Below are 21,715 nucleotides of genomic sequence, written 5' to 3'. Positions count from 1 at the left end.
TACCAAAAAAAAGAAAAGGTGAAGGAAGAATACCTATGCTGTCAGACTTAAAGGAGAGTTCTTCCTATCCAGAAAATATCTGTGTTAAAATTACCCCACTCATGGGTTTATAACTATCCCCACACGGACACTTTTTTCTTTTCCATGGATCAATGAAAACTTCACTAAGGACCAGGTTTGGAAGTCACTGAGCAGCTCAGTGATAATCACTTATAATCACTTATAATCTCTATAAGTGGTCTTCCAGTAATGCCTGAACATTGCAAGTAAGGGGTAGGGATCTCCACCTTTTAATGGTTTTGAGTACTAGAAAGTTTTTTGGCCTATAGAATTCGAATCGAATTCTGCTTGTTTATACTATTCAAATTCTACTGCCTTGGTGGACTACTGAACAATCCTCCTCTAGAAGTATTCTGGTTACTCTGTCAGAGTTGGGCTCCTGGTATACCGTGACCCATGTGGAGTAGAGCACGAGTGTCTGTCATAGGTTGCATGTTGCTTGCACTGATGTAGGCCAAGATTGCGTTCACTTTTCTGGTGGCCAGACTCAACGAGTTTCCTGTTCACTAAAACCCCCCCCTGAGCCCTTAATCACATGCTGCCATTGAGCCATGTCTTCCCATCTTGTACTGATGTCACTGCAAAACCTAACATTTATTGCGCGGTGTTTTGCTTTATGTTAGCTGATTCTTTCCATCGTGCTTTTGGAATTTGATTATTTTAGTTGGCATCTTTACCTGTCCTCCCAAAGAAATGCTGTCTGTACAATAGATCAGACTCTTTTATATCTTTACTTAAGCCACTGATGAAATTGTTAGACTGGCTGAACAACACGAAGTCTGTCTCTGGAAGCTTCCCTTGAGGCTTACAAGGAGTCACACTCTCGGTTACAGTTAACTACTAATGCTCTTAGTATCTTATACCTAGCGCATGTATCTCAACCTTTCCACATGGATATGCTGAAAGAGTGCGTCATACTTCCTTTGCTGGTTCTACTGACCAATTTATGCTGAGTAATAAATGAGTTCATTTTCAGTGTGTCTCTAGTAATGAGGACTCTGTTCTGCATATGATTAAGAAAATTTGTTGAATCAATGACTGACTTGAGAAACCAGGGTCACAGTGTGACCTGTGACCTCTGGAGGCCTTAGACACTGCAATTATTGTAGGAAAAATCAGAATCTTGTTGGACTTTTTTCAGCATATTTTTTGGGTTAGTATTCTCTTGTGTTAAATTGCTTTCAGATAGTAGGGAAGAGCACCACAATCTCTACTGGTTTTATTTTAATTAGTTGATATACTTCTCTTCCTGTTTTACTCATAAACATTTAGCCAGAAGGGGTGTCTTGAACTCTGCCTATTAGATTACTCCATATTTTTCACGTCTGCATATTTGCTTGATCTGCTGAGAGATATCCTCATTTAGTTGAGTTGTTCAAGAAATCAGAACAGTCCAAAGTAGGCTGTTTTGTAGTATATTCAATTACACTTAGGTAAAAATATCTAGGTAAAGAGCCAGTGTTAAAAGTTGTTACTATGGAAAGTAACTCTTGGGTGAATAAAAAATTATGCTGAGTTAAATTATTGTGTGAAGTTTTAAAAAATGTTCTGAATAATGCTTAAGGCATAGTATCCTGTGAAGTTACCAAAACAATTGCTTTCGCTGTCTTCTGGAGGTGTTTTTGATAACACATTTGGTTCCTTGTTGAACAGTGGGTATTCACATAGTTCAGGAATAGCTTTGGGATGCTGTCCTCTCTGTACTGAAGTTTCTAATAAGTAATTTTAGGAATTATAGTTTTGATTCTTTGTACAGGGCAAATGCTACCTGTTTCAGGTGTTTAAATGGCCTAATGCAAAAAACAGTGGTTTCTTTTTAGTAGGTTCAAACTTTTTTCAGCATGCATCCCATCTATACACAATTGTCTAACTGTTCATGTATGTATGCATATGCATATATACATACGTGTATACACATTTGTGCATGTGTATATGTATATCTGTATGTATAAACATATACTTTGCTGTGCTAAAATATTATAAAACAAATATAAATTTTAAGAAGAGTAGTATTAAAAATAAATAGGTGTAGAAGTATTTTGTCTGCACCTCAAGGGCATTTGTGTCTTTGAAATGTGTGGCCCCTGTTTGGATACCACTTTTGTACTACTTTAACTGGTTAGAGTTTATAACTGTTGGGAAATGGAATTTCTAGGGAGCCTGTAGGGTCTTGTGAGGCATGCTGAAGACAAACTCCATTCTTAATAGGCCTTATATTTACAGTGTATTTATTCTTTTTCCTGAAGACATTTCTGACTTTGGCCTGTTTTCTTCCAGAATTGCTTGTGGGTCTTGGTTTGAGGCTTCCTTTATTGAGGGGTAGGATGTTAATGTAATGGCGTTGCTATTCTCCTTAGAAAGTTTCTAGTTAACTCAGCTGTTTAAGAAGCATCATACTATCACACTCAGACAAAACCACTCCCAGGATCAGAGTATGTTAAAAGTGTAGATTAATAGCCTAGCTCTGTCTGTATGTGATTAGCCAGAACTGTAGCACAGCCATCCCTAGTGCAAGGAATGCCTTGCTTCCCAGCCGTTAGTGGATTGGGAATGAACGAGGAGAGAGAGAAGGGAGCCCTGCTCTTGCATCTCCTGTAGCTTCCAGCTAAACAAGCACCACCCACCCCAAGTGGAACATGAGCGGCAAACAAGCAGGGACATTTCTGGTTTACTACTGTATTCTTTGCACTTAGGTGGTTTTTGCCACATGATAGGCTCTCAGTAAGCAAATATTTGTTAAAGAAATGATTAGGAGTTGTGGGTTGAACATAAAAGAACTTCCTTTATCTTGGCTTTTGTTGAAGTAAATACTGTTGCATTAAAGTTCTAATAATTCTTTCTGTTGTACATGATCTATCTTGAATGACAGTTTATACCTCATTTATGGCTTTCCTGGGTCATTGGAAATGACTTGCGATTGAACTCTGATATGAAACTGGTAAAAATGTGGAAGTAGTTTCTGAAGAGGGTTTTGACTGTGTTCCAACTGTTACATCAAGACCTTTATAGCCCCATTCAGTGAGGTGTGGTTCCTGGGAGTCTGGGCACCCTTAGGTGGCCTCCTTTCATGAGAGAGTGTGGTTCACACATTTCCCAGGTTTCAAAGCCTGGTCTGTGCTGATGACTGCACAGCCCTATTTGAATCCCATGAGGCTGCAGTTGACTTAAAAGCCCTGGCTGGGGCTTAATAAAGCTTACTGAAAAGAAATGATTTCTGAATTGTGTAATACTGTCTGTAGTCCTTTATCTCTCAGTTCATTAGCAGTGTTAATTTCCACAGGAAATAATAATGATTTTTAGAAACCCCATCAGTAGTGTATAGTGCATCTTTTGTTGATTCAGTGCTTTTAATTTGAGGGTTGCAAAGTACATGAGGATATTATTTATGCCTTAAATATGGTAGGTGCTCAGTAGCTGTGGTCTTAATTTTACATGGTAAAAGTCTTTTATCTCTAATATCCTAACATAGTGCTAGTTCTTATATTACATGAAATTAGAGGGATATCATTCTAACTCCTATTTTTACCTTTGTGTATTAAGGTATGCTGTGATAAGTGCTGTAAGCAAGGCATACATGATAGTAGAAGCATCCGATTTATCAACCAGTTTGATTTGAGGATCACTGTAACTCATTTGTTTGGAATAATAGGTCAGTTTTCCCATTTAAAATGTTTTGAGCTGGGCACAATGGCTCATGCCTGCAATCCTAGTACTTTGGGAGGCTGAGGCAAGGATTGCTTGAGCCCAGGAGTTTCAGACGAGCCTGGGCAACAAAGCAAGACCTCATCTCTTCAAAAAATTTTAAAATGAGCTCAGTGTGGTGGTGCACACCTGTAGACCTAGCCACTGGGGAGGCCGAGGTGGGACGATCCTTGAGCCCAGGCGTTTGAGGTTACAGTATGCTGGTCGTGCCAGTGGACTCCAACCTGTGTGACAGAGTGAAACGCTGTCTCAAATAAATAAATAAATAAATAAATAAAATGTTTTAAATGATAAGAATGAGTGAAGGAGACATGTTGATTTATGAAGAGAATAAAGAATTGGGGAGAGCTCTTCTTAAAGGCAAATGTTATCATGCTTGAAGTTTCATTTGTGTTCTCTCACGTGTACTTGACAAGAACCTTGTAAGGCTGGTGGGACTTTTTTCCCTTTTACAGATTAAAAAACCAAGGTTTAATGAAAGTGTGGTTTTCTGAATCTGAGTCCTTATATTTTTAAACCCATGTCTCTTGGTTCCAGCTACAGTGTTCTTTATTCTACAGCTTACTTGTAAGGTATGATAGGTTTCCATAAATCATTATAAAAGAAAAGAATGAAAAGAGAAAGGAAGAAGGGAAAGGGGGAGGGACTAAAGAAGGTGTGTGCATATGAGAATGGTGGAACTCACTATCACTGAAAGGGGGAAGTGGAGGCTGTGGGTTGGGCTAATGAGCTCATTGTTCTGGTCTAAAAACTGCCGTATTCTATCAGCCAGTGAATTGTCTATTATCAATTAGAAATTTTGTAATTTGTGGTGAGGTAGCAGTTTTACCAATTGAATCAGGTTATATATTCTTTGTTGGGAAGTGAGTGGGTCCTGTGATCATGCAGAGAACATTTTTTTAGCCCCTGAGTCTTTGCCAAGATTAAAAGAAATATAAGAGGAAAACAATTTTTGTTTTGCATTCATACTTTGATAGATTTGCATAATCTTTGTTTAAGTCAGTTGAATGTGAATCCCTAAATAAATTTCAGGCATTTAAATATTTAAAAGGATTCATCCACAGTACTTTACTCACCCAAAGAATAAGTGCTTACAACAAAGAAAATAACCCCCTTGCAGATGTAGCCTATATAGACTTTGTTCACCTTGTCATTGAATTATAAAACATTAATAGCGAAGCTAGAATTTGAACATTCACTGAAATGCTTAGCTGGCCCTGCTCCAAAATATTGTTTCCCTGGTAGAGAAAGCAGGACAATTTGTTTAAAACTGGCAGTTCGCCAGTCAGAATAGCTCTGACGCAATCATTGCAGTAACTACTTTGCTCTGACTGCTAATTTTAGGGCAGTTAAATCTGGGTGATGTCTGATGGCTGCTGTCGCTGTGCGTCTGGTTATGTGGAGCTTTCTAAATTCATCCTCTTAGCTTGGCACCGTAACTTAGTTCTTTCTGAGATAAGCTGTGGAGCAGAGGGGATGTTGAGTCGGCACAGGATATGTGCAAGGAATGAGGAAAAAGGCCCTAGGAGAGAGAGTTTCAGGAGACACTGCTTTAATCTTACCATGCTCTTTGTCATTCCAATAGCAAATACTTAAGACATCTGTACTTTTCCTGCTTTAGCCCTGGGAGGTGTTGAGGAAGGTGGAGAGAAGTATACATGGAGACACCTGCCTTCACGGAGCAGAGTTCTGGCAACATGCACTTGCTTTGCTTGTCATCCCTGCAAGCATTCATGTGTTTAAAAGTGAACTTTTACCTTCTTCTTTTTAGGAACAGATAAAACTAAGGAGAAAACTTATAATTTAAAAAAATCTACTTAGAGCATTATATAGAAGAGCAAAGTAGAATATCCTGCTATTACAGATGATACAAGTGGTGTAAGGGGTTCTTCGGTAGCCTTGTCTAACTCCTTTAATTTTCTGGGGCAGTGACTATAATCCAATTTTAAAATAAGGATGTGGGGTCATGCCATCTTGAAGTCTTTTTAAATGCTGGCATTATAAGATTTTTCGAGTTAACAGGGGCCACCCTAGGGTGTGAGACCCCTGAGAACAGGGATCTTGTCCTTCCATCCCTATCTTTCAGTCCTGTGTAGCTGTCAGGGACAGTCAGCAAATTAACTGACTCTTAGAATTTAGTCCTCAGAGGGACCTTTGAGTGCTATTCTAAACTTCCATATGTTACTGATTCAGAACTATCAGAGGGAATGATTTAGCCACTGGAACTATTGTGTAATAGCATGGGCTACCTTACTAGGTGATGAACGAACTGCCTTATTAGGTGATGAACTAACTTGGGCAGAGTTAATGGCCATGTGTCAGGTGTATTAGAAAAAGATTCCTGTGTAAATGAGACCATAGGATAGATGGGCACTATAGCTTCTTTCAGATGAAAGACTATGTGATTAGCTGAGAATAAGGTGGGATTGCATAGTTAGGAAAACATTCAAGGAAGATAGAACTTGAGTTAAGCTTTGGAAAATGGTTAGGATTTGAATTTTTGTTGAGGGCCTCTTGTGTACAGGGAAACTATAGGCCCTGTCCAAGACCAGCAGATACATACAAAACTCTCTCAGTTGTTCCCTTGATCACAGTACTACCACTTTTAACTTGATCTGCTTAAATCTTACCAAACTTATCTTTTTGCCTGGTTTAGGTTTTGCTCTATTAACAAAAGCAACATTAAGGAGAAGTGGACAGAATTTTCAAAGTGATGATTATTACTTTGTCTGTTGTGTAAGATAGTCATTATGATTTTTTCCTCATTGTAATTTACTGTTATAGACTGTGTCATAAACCTAAAGGAAAAACTATTTTGGATATATCAGAGATATAAATGATGTTTTGTTATAAAATTACTGCATTCATTTCAGTTAGTCTACAGAATATACACATAGTATTATATTTGCAACTCAAGGTCATATGTTTTGTTTCAAGACTTTATACTTAGGAATATATAACTTGATAATTGATACATTGGAATGATTTATTTTAAAATTATGCTGAGTAACAAGAGTTTTAGACTGAGGCAGCATTAGAAAGGATGTCAGTGGACAAAAAGAGCTCGCCTCGCCTGAATCCCGTCTACCCCCGGGTCTCTCTGGGGTGTTGTTCATATGCTGTCAATGCTCTCTTCCTTCTGTCCACTTCCTGTCTTATGTCTCATGAACTAGCAGTAAGTGCTGGCTGAGGTTTCCCTTCTTTAAACTCCAAACCAATAAATCTCAATGTAGTCACCATATACTTTCCCCCAACATTTTATCATGCAAATTTGCAAGCTTATGGAAAAGCTGAAAATATTGTGTGGTGTAGTGGACACCCCTGTACCCCGCTCCTGGGTTGTTAGGTCTGACTCTATTTGATTTATGCATATCTCTTTGTCTCCTACCCACCCATCAATCCATCTTATTTTTTTGATGCATTTCAGAGTAAGCTGCACACATGTGTACACTTTATCACTAAACACATCAGTATGTATATTGTAAATGAGTTAATAACATTTACATTTTTTGAAGTAAAAGTTATAAAGTGAAATGCACAAATCTTAAGTGTATCATTCTGTTTTGATACATCCATCCATCCATATGGCCTATACTTCTATTAGGATGTGAAATGTTCCTGCCACTTCAGAAAGTTCTCTCATGCCCCTGCCCAGTCAACTTTTTCGTTTCCCACCTTCATCTGAGGCAACCATTGTTCCTTTTTTTTGGCCGTTGATAAGTTTTTCATGTTCTTGCACTTGATATTAATGGAATCATGCAGTATGCACTCTTGTGTATAAAGCTTCTTTCAAAACTCAGCATAATTTATTTTTACTTTGTCGTGTATTTTATTTGACCACGCTGGGCTTTCTTTACCTTCATCTTGATCACATGAACTTTTCAGAGGTCATATCCATTTGTCTACTGATTTTAGGAGCAATTTCTGTTAAATATTTATGTATTTATCTTCAGTCACATCTCAACTTCCCTTTTCCCCACAGGGGTGTGAGTTTCCTATCTGATTTGGCAATTTGCCCACTGGGTCTCATCTTACATCCCACCCATTGATTCTGGAGATCAGGTGCTTCTTTTGTTAGTTGGCTGACACTTGATGCAGGCCTGGCTCAGGACGGCTCACAGCATTAAGCTGAACCACTTTGCTTCTGAAGAGATAGATCCTGACATATTACTGGCTTATTTGTATCTGATACTTAGAAAATTTTAGGTGAAAGAAAATACATCTGTTTATGTGCAAAACTGAGGAATTATTTTTAATTAATTCAAACTATTTCTAATTATTTCAGATGCAACAATTATTAAAACTAAAATTTCCTGAGTTCAGTTTTATGATACTATATGAAGGAGACTAATAAACTAGTCCTGAAACAGATTTTCAATCACTTACGCTGAAGAGATACTGACTAGCAAAATAAAAACCTAGTTGACATAAAAATAAAATTCTAGACTTAATTAACCACCCCTTTTTCTATTTCCTCCACTACTGAAGTTCTGAGTTGCTAAACCTTTCCAACTGTAGATGAAACTACTAAAAAGTTTTCGTCAGCTGTACCATTAATGGTTGTTTGCATGTAGAATGTACTGTCAAGGTGAGAAGACTTTTCCTTAGGGCTGTATTGGTTAAGGTTGCTCTACTTGCTCTAAGAGACACTACAAAATGCTCTGGCGGTAGAAAAGCTGATTTCTTTCTTGTGTGATAGCCCAAGGTCTGGACAGGTAGGCTGCTCTCCTCCACCTGACATGCGTGGATTCAGGTTCCTTCCATCTGTTTGTGTCACCGTAGGGCCCTAGCCTCACGGCATTGGCCTGAGTGGTCTTTGCTTGGGCTTGTTGAGGGGGAAGGGGCACCCAGGTGTGAATCATCTAAAGGGCTGGCCCAAAAGGGTCTCCTCCATCCTTTCCACTCTTCCACTCTCATTCTTCTGGAGCTCTTATTATGACCCAACCTAACTTCTGGGGATGCTAGGCAATGTCGTGTAGCTGACTATCCCTGGGCCTCTGTTCTAGTCTTGTGTAATTAGCATTGCCACTTGTTTGGTTCTGCTTTGCCCAACGGATTTTATGATGCTTTGCGTGATGCTGGATGCTAGAACTTTTGTGTTTGGGGCTTCTGTAGTATTTGCCTCTCTACTGTAGGATAAAAGTCCTTGTGATCTTGAGCTCTTTTTGCTATGCTGTACTCCCAAGATACAGAACACATTTTGGATAGATCAAACATGAGCTGAGACTGAGGGGTCTTCTCCATGCCTGTGGGGTCTGTATGTCAGTTAGCTGCTTCCTCTTTGAAAGCCCTCATTTCTGAACCTGTACATGGAAAAAGTTCAATCTGTGTCATAGTATTATAGAGAGGATTTGTTGAGGAAAGTGGCTTATCGTATAGCTGGTGCTCAGATGTATTCATTCATTTGTCAGCTATTTATTACATGCTCTTTTTTTTTTTTCTTACCGGACTCAGTTCTAGGGACTCAGGTTATGGTGGTACATAAAGCAGACAGGGTGTTGCTGTTGTGGTGCTCTTATTCTGGAAATACAATAGACTTTCTAATAATATTTTTCAAGATAGAGTATTTTTCCCACCCTTCGGATGCAGTTTAATTCTGAGTGGAGGAAGGGAGGGTACAGTCTAATAATAATGAGATTGCTGACAGATTCTCTAACTTTGAATGAAATGTTACTGGGGACATGGATCAGGGGATATAATAAAAGACCTAGTCCCTGCTTAAAATTCAGACTCATAATAGAAGGCTTAAGAGACACTTGATGAATGGAATAATGGTAATCACTTATTCAGGAGCCAGAGGGTTTCTTGGGAGCAAAAACCTTTGGAATGACTGCAGGCCCTCTGGCTTGCATGCCATTCAGAGGAAGTTCCATTGGAGTCCAGTGGCCATCTCCCACTCTGAGGAGCTGGGACGGGGTTGGGCAAATAGTAAAGAGGGGCAAATAGTAAGGAAGCAGTTGTGCATGTGATTTTCTCCTTCTCTAATGAGCTCACATTATGCTGCTTTAGCCTGAAAGGACCCTCAGCAGACTGCCAGCTAGCACCTGGGAAGACTCTTGAAGTGAGAATCTGATTGATTTTAGTGGCCACTTTGGAGACCCTGTAGAGTAGATTCCGAGCCTGTGTCCAAGCCTGTGTCCAAGTGCTGTGATCAGTGCACCATGGTGTCAGGGGTGGGAGATGGAGCGTGGCCCCCATTCCTGGGCTCTTGAGTTTCATGTTTCTAGAGTTATTGTTTGGGTTTCCAAGGATGTGTAGAGTAATTCTTATGATAACAGACATAAATATTCCTTCCAGAAGGTCAACTCATAACATCCACATGAGCTTATTTCTCTCAGAATGTTTGAAAGTACAGACGTACTTGTTTGCTCTAAGTTAAGGGATAATACCCAGCTTTGGACTGGAATTTTCTCCTAGAGATTGAAGTGTTCATGTTCTTGAATGAAGACATGTAAAAGAATGAAAACTTAGTGATAAGGTTGCGTTTGTCACTTTCCACTATCAAATTAGAAGAAGAGGGAGGAGAAAACTCTTGGTTAAAATAAATGACATTTCAAATTTTTGTAAGATGGAAAGGCTGAATGGTTTTTATTTTAACAGGAGCATTGTGGCATTTTGATAATTTGAAAGTTACATTTCATTTCCTTTTGATTGCTATGTCTGCTTGAGGTATATGGCTATAGGTATATTGCTAATATTTGCCAATAATTTAATCATGGAAGGATTCTGGGAACCTCCCGAGCAATAAGAACACAGCTGAGCATTTCTTGAGCCTTTCATTTGATTTGGGGGCAGTAGCTGCTGCTGAGCAGCTGCAGATGGTATGTTTTCAACTCATGCTGTGGCAGTTTGGGAATTTTTTTTACATCTTTTTGTTTATGGTGAACAAAAGAGCAGTGTGGAACTTAATCAGTTAGATCAAATGTATATAAATTCTGAGGACGGTGTTTCTACTCTATCTGAACTGAAATGTGAAACTTTTGTGTAAGTGAGGAAAACTGGCCTGCTGATTTATGGTGTCCGATTAAATCCCACATTAATGTGCCTCTAAAATATGTGTGCTTTGACTTTCCATTAATGGGTAAACATTTACACTCGCCTTGGCTGATGGAATAATGAGTTATTCCATCAACCAAAACCCTTTATCTTTCTCTGCTTACGCCGTTACACGAAGTATGCGGCAATCCCTGTGTGGAGTGTGAGACTGTGCTTCGCATGACAGTAAGTTAGTGTCGTCTGTTGGCTGGGGAGTTTGGAGGAAAAAGGGAAGGCTTCTACAGGAGGGTGAAGGTTTCTCAGAGTTCATGTCTTCATGGGAAGAGTGGGAGGAGATGCCAAAGAAATTGCAAATATACTAATAATCCTCAGAGAAGTGGTTTTTGCACAGCGCCCTCCCACTAAGTGCTCTGTTATTGTTGGACTCAGAATAAAGACTTGCTGGACTCTGCCTCAAATCCTGTGGGCGATTCTTACATTTTTGTGTTCAAAAGCATCCTAGCTTCCTGTTGCTCAGATACTGGGTGTGTTCTGTGGGTTAGAAAGCACATGGCACCTGAAAGATCATATTCTGTGCTCCCTAAATTGAGATGAACTAATTTGACCTACATTAAAACATTTTTGGTGCTCTCTCTCTCTATGTATGTGTATATATATATACACATATATATACACACACATATGCCTGCACACACACACACACACACACATATAATTTTGTTCTTGAATTTTAACTTAATTGGAAGCTTCCAAAAACTGGGTCCTTCTAATCTTGTCTTTATGGTAGTATCTGTATTTTGTTCACAGCTTTTAATCCTTGCTGTATTCTTCTAAGTGTTTAGATTCCTAGTAACTTCCAGAATTGCTGGAAAACAGTTTGTGTTGGATACTTTCAGAGAATGTATAGAATGCTGTTAACACCTGGAGAAGTTTCCCTTGACTCCATAATAAAAGTGGGTGGTTTGCCTAAAGACCACCTGTAACTTTGCGTTTTACTTGTCTGGGCCTTTCTCTAGCTTTACCACCAGGATGCCTTCTAAAAAGTCTAGTATAAAGGGTCTTGTGAAAACTCTCATATTTTAAGTTATGTCTTTTGGGGTAGAGACATTGTGAAGTCCACTTAAAAAGTACTGCTCACCTTTCCACCCACTCAAAATGAAGAGGTGAAGAATAAGCTGAAGGTCAGTACGTTACTCCGTTTTCACACTGCTGATGAAGACATACCGGAGACTGGGAAGAAAAAGAAGTTTAATTGGACTTACAGTTACATATGGCTGGGGAGGCCTCGGAATCATGGCGGGAGGTGAAAGGCACTTCTTACATGGCGGCAGCAAGAGAAAATGAGGAAGATGCAAAAGTGGAAACCCCTGATAAACCCATCAGATCTTGTGGGACTTATTCACTACCTTGAGAACAGTATGGGGGAAACTTCCCCCATGATTCAAACTATCTCCCACCAGGTCCCTCTCACAACATGTGGGAATTATGGGAATATAATTCAAGATGAGATTTGGTTGGGGACAAAGCCAAACCCTATCATTCCACCTCTGGCCCCTTCAAATCTCATGTCCTGACATTTCAAAACCAATCATGCCTTCCCAACAGTCCCCTAGTGTCTTAACTCATTCCAGCGTTAACCCAAAAGTTGACAGTCTGAAGTCTCATCTGAGACAAGGCAAGTTCCTTCCACCTAAGAGCCTGTAAAATCAAAAGCAAGCTAATTACTTCTTAGATATAATGGGGATACAGGTATTGGGTAAATACAGCTGTTCTAAATAGAAGAAATTGGCCAAAACAAAAGGGCTACAGGGCCCATGCAAGTCTGAAATCCAGCGGGGTGGTCAAATATTAAAGCTCCAAAATGATCTCCTTTGACTCCAGGTCTCACATCCAGGTCACACTGAAGCAAGCAAGAGATGTGTTCCCATGGTCTTGGGCAGCTCCAACCCTGTGATTTTGCAGGGTACAGCCTCCCTCCCAGCTGCTTTGATGGGCTGGCATTGAGTGTCTGCAGCTTTTCCAGGCGAACGGTGCAAGCTGTCAGTAGATCTACCATTCTGGGGTCTGGAGGACAATAGCCCTCTTCTCACAACTCCACTAGGCAATGCCCCAGTAGGAACTCTTGTGTGTGGGCTCCACCACACATTTCCCTTTTACACTGCCCTAGCAGAGGTCCTCCACGAGCTTCTGCCCCTACAGCAAACTCTGCCTGGGTATTCAGGCATTTCCATACATCCTCTGAAATCTAGGCTGAGGTTCCCAAACTTCAGTTTTTACTTCTGTGCACTCACAGGCTCAACACAATGTGGAAGCTGCCAAGGCTTGAGGCTTGCACCCTCTGAAGCCATCACCCCAGCTCTATGTTGGCCCCTTTGTGTCAAGACTGCAGCAGCTGGGACATAGGGCGCCAAGTCTGTAGGCTGCACACAGCACAGCACAGGAACCTGGGTCCGGCCCCTGAAACCATTTTCTCCTAGGTCTCTGGGCCTGTTATGGGAGGGGCTGCCGTGAAGGCCTCTTACATGCCCTAGAGGCATTTTCCCCATCATCTTGGGGATTAACATTTGGTTCCACCTGTGCACATTTCTGCATGTGGCTTGTATTCTTCTCAGAAAATGGGATTTTCTTTTCTGTCACATGGTCAGGCTGCAAATTTTTTGAAGTTTTATGATCTGCCTTCCTCATAAAACTGAGTGCCTTTAACATTCAAGTCGCCTCTTGAATGCTTTGCTGCTTAGAAATTTCTTCCACCAGATACCCTAAATTCTCTCTCTGAAGCTCAAAGTTCCACAAATCTCTAGGGCAGGGGCAAAATGCCGCCAATCTCTTTGCTAAAACATTAACAGGAGTCACCTTTGCTCTAGTTCCCAACAAGTCCCTTATCTTCCTCTGAGACTACCTCAGCTTGGACCTTATTGTTGATATCACTATCAGGTTTTTGTTCAAAGCCATCCAACAAGTCTGTAGGAAGTTCCAAACTTTTCCACATTTTTCTATCTTCTTCTGATCCCTCCAAACTATTCTAGCATCTGCCTGTTACTCAGTTCCAAAGTCACTTCCACATTTTCAGGTATCTTTTCAGCAACACCCCACTCTACTAGTACCAGTTTACCATATTAGTCCATTTTCATGCTGCTGGTAGATATACCTGAGACTGGGAAGAAAAAGAGGTTTAATTGAACTTAAGAGTTCTACGTGGCTAGGGAGGCCTCAGACTCATTTTAGAAATATGAGTTAAAACCCTACCTGAACCAAGGTGTTTCTCCCCATTTAATTGCCCTTACTCTCCTTCATAGGCTGTCAGGCCTGTGCTGGGCTCTGATGAGTTCCGACTCAGGGAAACAGATGACACGGTGCCTCTCCACGCGAGAAAGGCTGAACTCGGAGCTCTTCTGGAGGCATAGTGTCAGGCCCAGGTGCCTGAGTTCATCATTGTTGTTGATGTTGTATGTATATGGAGGGGGTTGCTTGTTTGCTTGATTACTAGTTTTTAAGACTTGTAGACAAACTGGCAAACATACAAATATTTTGCTGTTTATCAAGATCTCTTAGAATTTTGTATGTATTTTATTTTTGAAAACTACATAAATAGGCATATTTCTGTTCTTACATCTTCTATAGCACCAAGTTTTTGTATCTTGCTTTAGCCCTGGAAACCTGGTGTCCAGCCCAATGCTGGCGGGACCCTCACCATGCCCTTCCATTGGCAGAGGCAGTTTCTCCAAGCAAGTCCAGGTGTCAGCCAGTGTCTGTTCCCATCCACGTCACCTAGCACAGCACTTCTCTGTGGCAGAGACCTGAAGGAACTCAAATTTCTTTTAATTTCTAGTCCCTCACAGATTGGTACTTCTGAAAATGTAATTAATATTAATTATTTTAAAACATGAAGAGATACACAGTATATAATTTAAAAACCTCTGTTTTTGTTAGATTTAACAGATATAAACTTCCACTTCTTTAAATATAATCACAATAAACATAGGAAAAAAGAAACACGTCATTAAAGAATTGTATTTGTTCCATGAAAATGTGCATATCAGAGATTAATAAAGTGAGTCACAATTACTCTCATAACTTTGTTGTTCTGCAGTTATAACCAAAGTTACAAGTGAGAGATCAGTTCTCCATATTTCATGCTAATAACAGATTTTGAACAGACACCATGCATATCCATGCATATCATTATTTTAAGATTTTAATGGGATAACTGAGCTTACTTCCTTTTTTTTTTTTTTTTTTAATTGAGACAGAGTCTTGCACTGTCACCAGGGCTGGAGTGCAGTAGCTTGATTTTGGCTCACTGCAACTTCTACCTCCCAGGTTCAAGTGATTCTCCTGCCTCAGCCTCCCAAGTAGATGGGATTACAGGCACCCGCCACCATACTGAGCTTTTTTTTTTTTTTGTATTTTTAGTAGAGATGGGGTTTTACTATGTTAACCAGGCTGGTCTCAAACTCTTGACCTTGTAATCTGCCCGCCTCAGCATCTCAAAGTGCTGGGATTACAGGCGTGAGCCACTGCTTGCTTCCTTCTTGCTTTAATTTATCTACTCAGGTTTCAATTGATAACACTATTTTAGGGGATAATGTGTATCTGAATGGTTTCTCTTTGTTTTGTTTTAATAATAGGCATAATAGACTCTTTCACAGAGAAGTATGTTGATGGAAATAGAAGAAGACATTGTAAAGCAATTTCAGCATATTCATTTTAAACTTTTACCCAGAAAGTAAGCAAATGATATATTTCAGAATTTTATCTTTGATCTGTCATTGGTGATTAGGTCCAACTGTTTATTTTATAAAGTAATAATTTGATGAACAAAGTGGATTCTGGATTTTGTATACTTTTGTGTTAAAATTGACAACTAACTATAAAACAACACTGTTGTAACACCGTCCTAATGATCTTAATTCGTTATGTGACTCACCATACAAGTTCAACAACATCCAGACTGGTCTGTGGCTAATTTGATGTGGGTGATTATCCCAAATTACCTTTTAGAGAAACAGAATTAAATTGTGGAAAACAAACTATTAGGAAGGAGATTACTTTTTTTTCCCCACAGGTACTTCTTTTTTAAAGGAGGGGATATGGGTTGATGTTAGATATGTGTTTGACTTTAAGAAGACCGGCTTATTGTGAGTAAGTGGCTAGATTGTGAACTCTTTGGATGACTTATTTTGGGGCTGTGAGTTTAAAATGGAGTAATGGAATCTCATAGTCCCAGGTAGGTGAGCCTGCCTGGCACTTGCTTGGCCATTGTATGTGGTTTCCTTTGTGGTGTATTTCCTACTCCTGTGTCTCTACCTTAGTTGGAGTGCTGATCAGGCTTTTACTGTGCATGGATCTCCTTGTGTGTGTGGTATATGCAGAGATACGGGTGTGCAGCACACAGAGGAACGCCTTTAGTAAATTGAGTAACTTGACAATACCAAAATGCTAAAAGAATTTTTTATTTTAGGCTGGGTGCATTGGCTCACGCCTGTAATCCCAACACTTTGGGAGGCCAGGTCGGACGGATCACATGGGGTCAGGAGTTCAAGACCAGCCTGGCCAACATGATGAAACCCCTTGTCTACTAAAAATACAAAATTAGCTGGGTGTGGTGGCATATACCTGTAATCCCAGCAACTTGGGAGGCTGAGGCAGGAGAATCGCTTGAATTCAGGAGGCGGAGGTTGCAGTGAGCCGAGATAGAGCCATTGCACTACATCCTGGGGGACAAGAGTGAAACTGTCTCAAAAAAAAAAAATAACAATTTTTTATTTTAATGAGAGAGGAGGACCATGTCAGTGCCTGAACTTGTGCTGAGAGGGTAGAGGAAAAGACAGCATTGAAAAGAGGGCATCAACCTGTGGATTCCAACCCATTAATTTGTTTGCTGTTATTTGAGAGTTGTTACTGCATTCGTGGGTGGTCTGCCCTTTGTAGCAGTCCCTTACTGGGTATTTGTCCCCTTGTGAGAAGCTATCCCTAAAAGATTACCTGTCCATTCCTCTCAAGCAGTGAAATACGGGGTTGGGCACGGTGGCTTATGCCTGTAATCCCAGTACTTTGGGACACTGAGGCGGGCAGATCACTTGAAGTCAGGAGTTTGAGACCAGCCTGACCAACATGACAAAAAACTGTCTCTACTAAAAATACAAAAAAAGTAACTGGGCGTGGTGATGAATACCTGTAGTCCCAGCAACTCAGGAGGCTGAGGCATGAAAATCACTTGAGTCTGGGAGGTGGAAGTTGTGGTGAGCTGAGATTGTGACACTTCACTCCAGCCTGGGTGATAGAGTAAGACTTTTTTTTTTTTCTTTTAAACAGGTGAAATATGGGGAATAAGTACAGATGGGAACATCACCAGGTAACCCTACATGTGTGCCTAAAGACTTTGAACAAAGCAGCCCTTCTCTTCCATGGCACTGGCTGAAAGATTAATAAATACAGGGAGAAGAAGGGACAGTTTTCTTTAATGCTGTGTGCTTCAAGCATGGTGTTCCTTGTCTTCTAGGGAAACTGTGCAACTTTTCATAACATAGAAGGTTAGTAATTGGATGGGCATTTGGGATAGGCAATTTACCTCATGAAATAATCAGAAGTGGCCTCAAAGATTTATGGATAAAGATGCCCAATGTAATATTAGTTATAATATGAAAAATTGGAAAAAATTTGACAGTAAGACATTAAATTATGATACTCCATATGATCAAGTAATTTAAATCAATTTAATATATTGTTTTATAAGGTTATTTAATGACATGGGAAAATGTTCACAGAATATTAAATGAAAACATTTCTTGGTAAGCAGTATATTAAATATGCATATGTATTAATGGAACAAGAATACATTATAAAATTTACAATGATTATTACTTGTGGTTGTGTTATGTGTAATTATTATTTTCTTTTTGCATTTGTTTTCCAGTTTTTCTAAAATGAACATGTTAATTTTGTAATAGGAAAAAACATGCTGTTAAAATATTTGAATGACTGAATTACATGTAATCTTTAAAAAATACTCTGTCTCAATATAGTTTCCTGATTCAATATAGTTTGGAATAATTTTCTTTTTTTAAATTGTATTTAACAGAAGTTTTCAAGGCAAGTAATTAGCAAATATTTACTAGACTCAACAGAAATTTTCAAAGCAAGTAATTAGCAAATGTTTATTAGATATAGATGTCTAAAATATGTTTTTAGTATATGTTCTTAATTATAAAAGCCCCTAACATCTACGTTTAGTTTCATGTATGCTTTGAAAATTATTTGTTGATCTTGTATGTCAGAGTTTAAGCATTATATTTTTTAACTTTCTGACAATTTTCGTTCATAGTAAACTTATTACATAGGAAGAAATACGTATGTATAATTTAAAGGCATTGAATTCAGGATTTTTTTTAGTGTTAATAATATATTATAAATGATGTAATACAAATAGTGAATGAATGATATAATTCATTGATAAGTCCAAAAATAACTTGCTTTCTATACACACATTATTTTATTTTATTATCACAAGTACCACTCCTTGACAATGAGAATATTTTTCTGCATTGCTACTAAACGTTAAGTTAGAGATTTTGGCATTTACTTTAAAAATACCGTTAAAGCTCTCTGCTTATTTCTGAAAGCAGAGATACCTTGACCCAGATAACTTCCATGTCTTTTTAGCAGTATAATTGCTGGCCCTTTGGTACTATGCTTTTTGACATTTATGTTAAAAATAAAAATTAGCTAATTTGTAAGTTATGAGGTCTCAAAAAAAGTTCATTCCTCTTTCATGCCTGTTAATGCTTCTATTAAAATTCTGAAATGGCTTATTAAATTAAATGCAGTGTCAAAGGCTAATTGTCTGTCTGTCAATTAGTCTACATGACTTATGAAAGCATGTTTTAAGAATTATGTTTGAATAGCAACTCTGAAGCCAATTTTTAGTATCTATCAAATTGTAATGATAGTAGATGAAAAGTATTAACAGATGATGAGGTCATTTCTCTTGCGGTTACAAGAGATGCCTATAATACATATTCATTGTTAATGTGCTTGAAATTTCTTGAACTCAGTAGCATCACATCACTGATATGAATATGTGGTTAGAATGTGCTGTGTGTGATGCAGCATTGTCTGATAGATCAGAAAGCAGCAACTATGTCTGACTGTGGGACAGACAGTGCTCGTATGTGTGATGTGTGTAAGAATAAGTCCTATTATATTGTTGGAGAATCAGAAATCCCATATTTTATTTTCATCATAATGTAAAAATTAGATTTCACAAGCCAGTATAATTTTACTGGAATGAATGTGAGGCTTGGAGTTACTTTTTCTTTTTTCTTTCTTTCTTTCTTTTTTTTTTTTTTTAATTGTACTTTAAGTTCTGGGCTACATGTGCAGACCGCAGATCTTGTAGGATTGTTGTATAGGTATAAACATGCCATGGTGGTTTACTGTCACCTACATCAGGCATTTCTCCCAGTGTTATCCCTCCCAACCTCCCCATCCCCTGCTGTCCCTCCCCAAGCCCCCCACCCCCAACGGACCCCAGTGTGTGATGTTGCTCTCTCTGTGCCCATGTGTTTTCATTGTTCAACACCCACCTATGAGTGTGAACATGTGGTGTTTGGTTTTCTGTTCTTGTGTCAGTTTGCTGAGAATGATGGTTTCCAGATTCGTCCATGTCCCTACAAAGGACAGGAACCCATCGTTTTTTATGGCTGCATAGTATTCCGTGGTGTATATGTGCCACATTCTCTTTGTTTAGTATATCATTGATGGGCATTTGGATTGGTTCCAGGTCTTTGCTGTTGTAAACAGTGCTGCAGTGAACATACATGTGCATGTGTCTTTATAATAGAACAATTTATAATTCTTTGAGTATATACCCAATAATGGGATTGCTGGGTCAAATGGAATTTCTATTTCTAGATCCTTGAGGAATCACCACACTGTCTTCCATGATAGTTGAACTAATTTACACTCCCACCAACAGTGTACAAGCGTTCCTATTTCTCCACATCCTCTCCAGCATCTGTGGTCTCCAGATTTTTTAATGATCGCCATTCTAAGTGGCATGAGATGGTATCTCAATGTGGTTTTGATTTGCATTTCTCTAATGACCAGTGATAATGAGCATTTTTTCATATGTTTGTTGGTCTCATAAATGTCTTCTTTTGAAAAGTGTCTGTTCATATCCTTCACCTACTTTTGAATGGGTTTGTTTGTTTTTTTCTTGCAAATCTGCTTTAGTTCTTTGTAGATTCTAGATATTAGCCCTTTGTCAGATGAGGAGATTGCAAAACTTTTTTCCCATTCTGTTGGTTGCCAGTTCACTCTCATGATTGTTTCTTTTGTTGTGCATAAACATTTAAGTTTAATTAGATCCCATTTGTCTATTTTGGCTTTTGTTGCCAATGCTTTTGGTATTTTAGTCATGAAGTCCTTGCCTATGCCTTTGCCTATGTCCTGAATGGTATTGTCTAGGTTTTCTTATAGGGTTTTTATGATGTTAGGTCTTATGTTTAAATCTTTAATCCATCTGGAGTTAATTTTAGTGTAAGGTGTAAGGAAGGGGTCTAGTTTCAGTTTTCTGCACATGGCTAGCTAGTTTTCCCAACATCATTTATTAAACAGGAAATCCTTTCCCCATTGCTTGCTTTTGTCAGGTCTGTCAAAGATCAGATGATTGTAGATGTGCGGCATTGCTTCTGAGGCCTCTGTTCTTCTGTTCCACTGGTCTGTATCTCTGTTTTGATACTAGTACCATGTTGTTTTGGTTACTGTAGGCTTGTAGCATAGTTTGAAGTCAGGTAGTGTGATGCCCCTTGCTTTGTTCTTTTTGCTTAGAATTGACTTGGCTATGCAGGCTCTCTTTTGGTTCCATATGAAGTTTAAAGTGTTTTTTTTCCGGTTCTGTGAAGAAGGTCAATGGTAGCTTGATGGGGATAGCGTTGAATCTATAAATTACTTTGGGCAGTATTGCCATTTTCACAATATTGATTCTTCCTAACCAGGAGCATAGAATATTTTTCCATCTGTTTGTATCCTCTCTTATTTCCTTAACAGTGGTTTGTAGTTCTCCTTGAAGAGGTCCTTCACATCCTTTGTTAGTTATATTCCTAGGTATTTTATTCTCTTTTGTAGCAATTGTGAATGGAAGTTTGCTCTTGGTTTGGCTCTCTGTCTGTTATTGGTGTATAGGAATGCTTGTGATTTCTACACATTGATTTTGTATCCTGAGACTTTGCTGAAGTTGCTTATCAGCTTAAGGAGATTTTGGGCTGAGACGATGGGGTCTTCTAAATATACTATCATGTCATCTGCAAATAGAGACAATTTGACTTCCTCTTCCTAACTGAATACCTTTTATTTCTTTTTCTTGCCTGATTGCTCTGGCTAGAACTTCCAATACTATACTGAATAGGAGTGGTGAGGGAGGGCATCCTTGTCTAGTGCCAGTTTTCAAAGGGAATGCTTCCAGTTTTTGCCCATTCAGTATGATATTGGCTGTGGGTTTGTTATAAATAGCTTTTATTATTTTGAGATACGTTCCATTGATACCTAGTTTATTGAGGGTTTTTACCATAAAGGGCTGTTGAATTTTGTCGAAGGCCTTCTCTGCTTCTGTTGAGATAATTGTGGTTTTTGTCTTTGGTTCTGTTTATGTGATGGATTATGTTTATAGATTTGCGTATGTTGAACTAGCCTTGCATCCCCGGGATGAAGCCTACTTGATCGTGATGGATAAGCTTTTTGATGTGCTGTTGCATTTGGTTTGCCAGTATTTTATTAAGATTTTTGCATCTATGCTCATCTTGGATATTGGCCTGAAGTTTTCTTTTTTACTTGTGTCTCTGCCAGGTTTTGGTAACAGGATGATGTTGATCTCATAAAATGAGTTGGGGGGATTCCCTCTTTTTGTATTGTCTGGAATAGTTTCAGAAGGAATGGTACCAGCTCCTGTTCGTATATC

The 21,715-nt window shown here is 39.0% G+C and overlaps 1 protein-coding gene across 7 annotated transcripts in view; it reads left to right on the top strand.

The window, feature by feature from the left end:
* Positions 1-21,715, top strand: part of SIPA1L2 (signal induced proliferation associated 1 like 2) — a 240,857-nt gene that overhangs the window by 5,254 nt on the left and 213,888 nt on the right. For 4 of the 7 annotated variants that reach the window (XR_010345113.1, XM_064383603.1, XM_064383608.1 and 1 more), the window contains exon 2: positions 17,074-17,291. The exons of 1 other annotated variant lie outside the window; for it this stretch is intronic. The gene's annotated coding sequence lies outside the window, so the exon portion shown is untranslated. Of the gene's footprint in view, positions 1-17,072; positions 17,292-21,715 lie in introns of those variants that run through there. 2 more of the 7 variants (XM_064383604.1, XM_064383606.1) reach the window with 2 other exon arrangements.

The sequence above is a fragment of the Aotus nancymaae genome, unplaced genomic scaffold (assembly GCF_030222135.1).
Source record: "Aotus nancymaae isolate 86718 unplaced genomic scaffold, 86718_ANA_hifiasm-v0.15.2.pri h1tg000032l_0, whole genome shotgun sequence".
Lineage (NCBI taxonomy): Eukaryota > Metazoa > Chordata > Mammalia > Primates > Aotidae > Aotus > Aotus nancymaae.
This window is presented reverse-complemented; position numbering and strand designations above follow the sequence as displayed.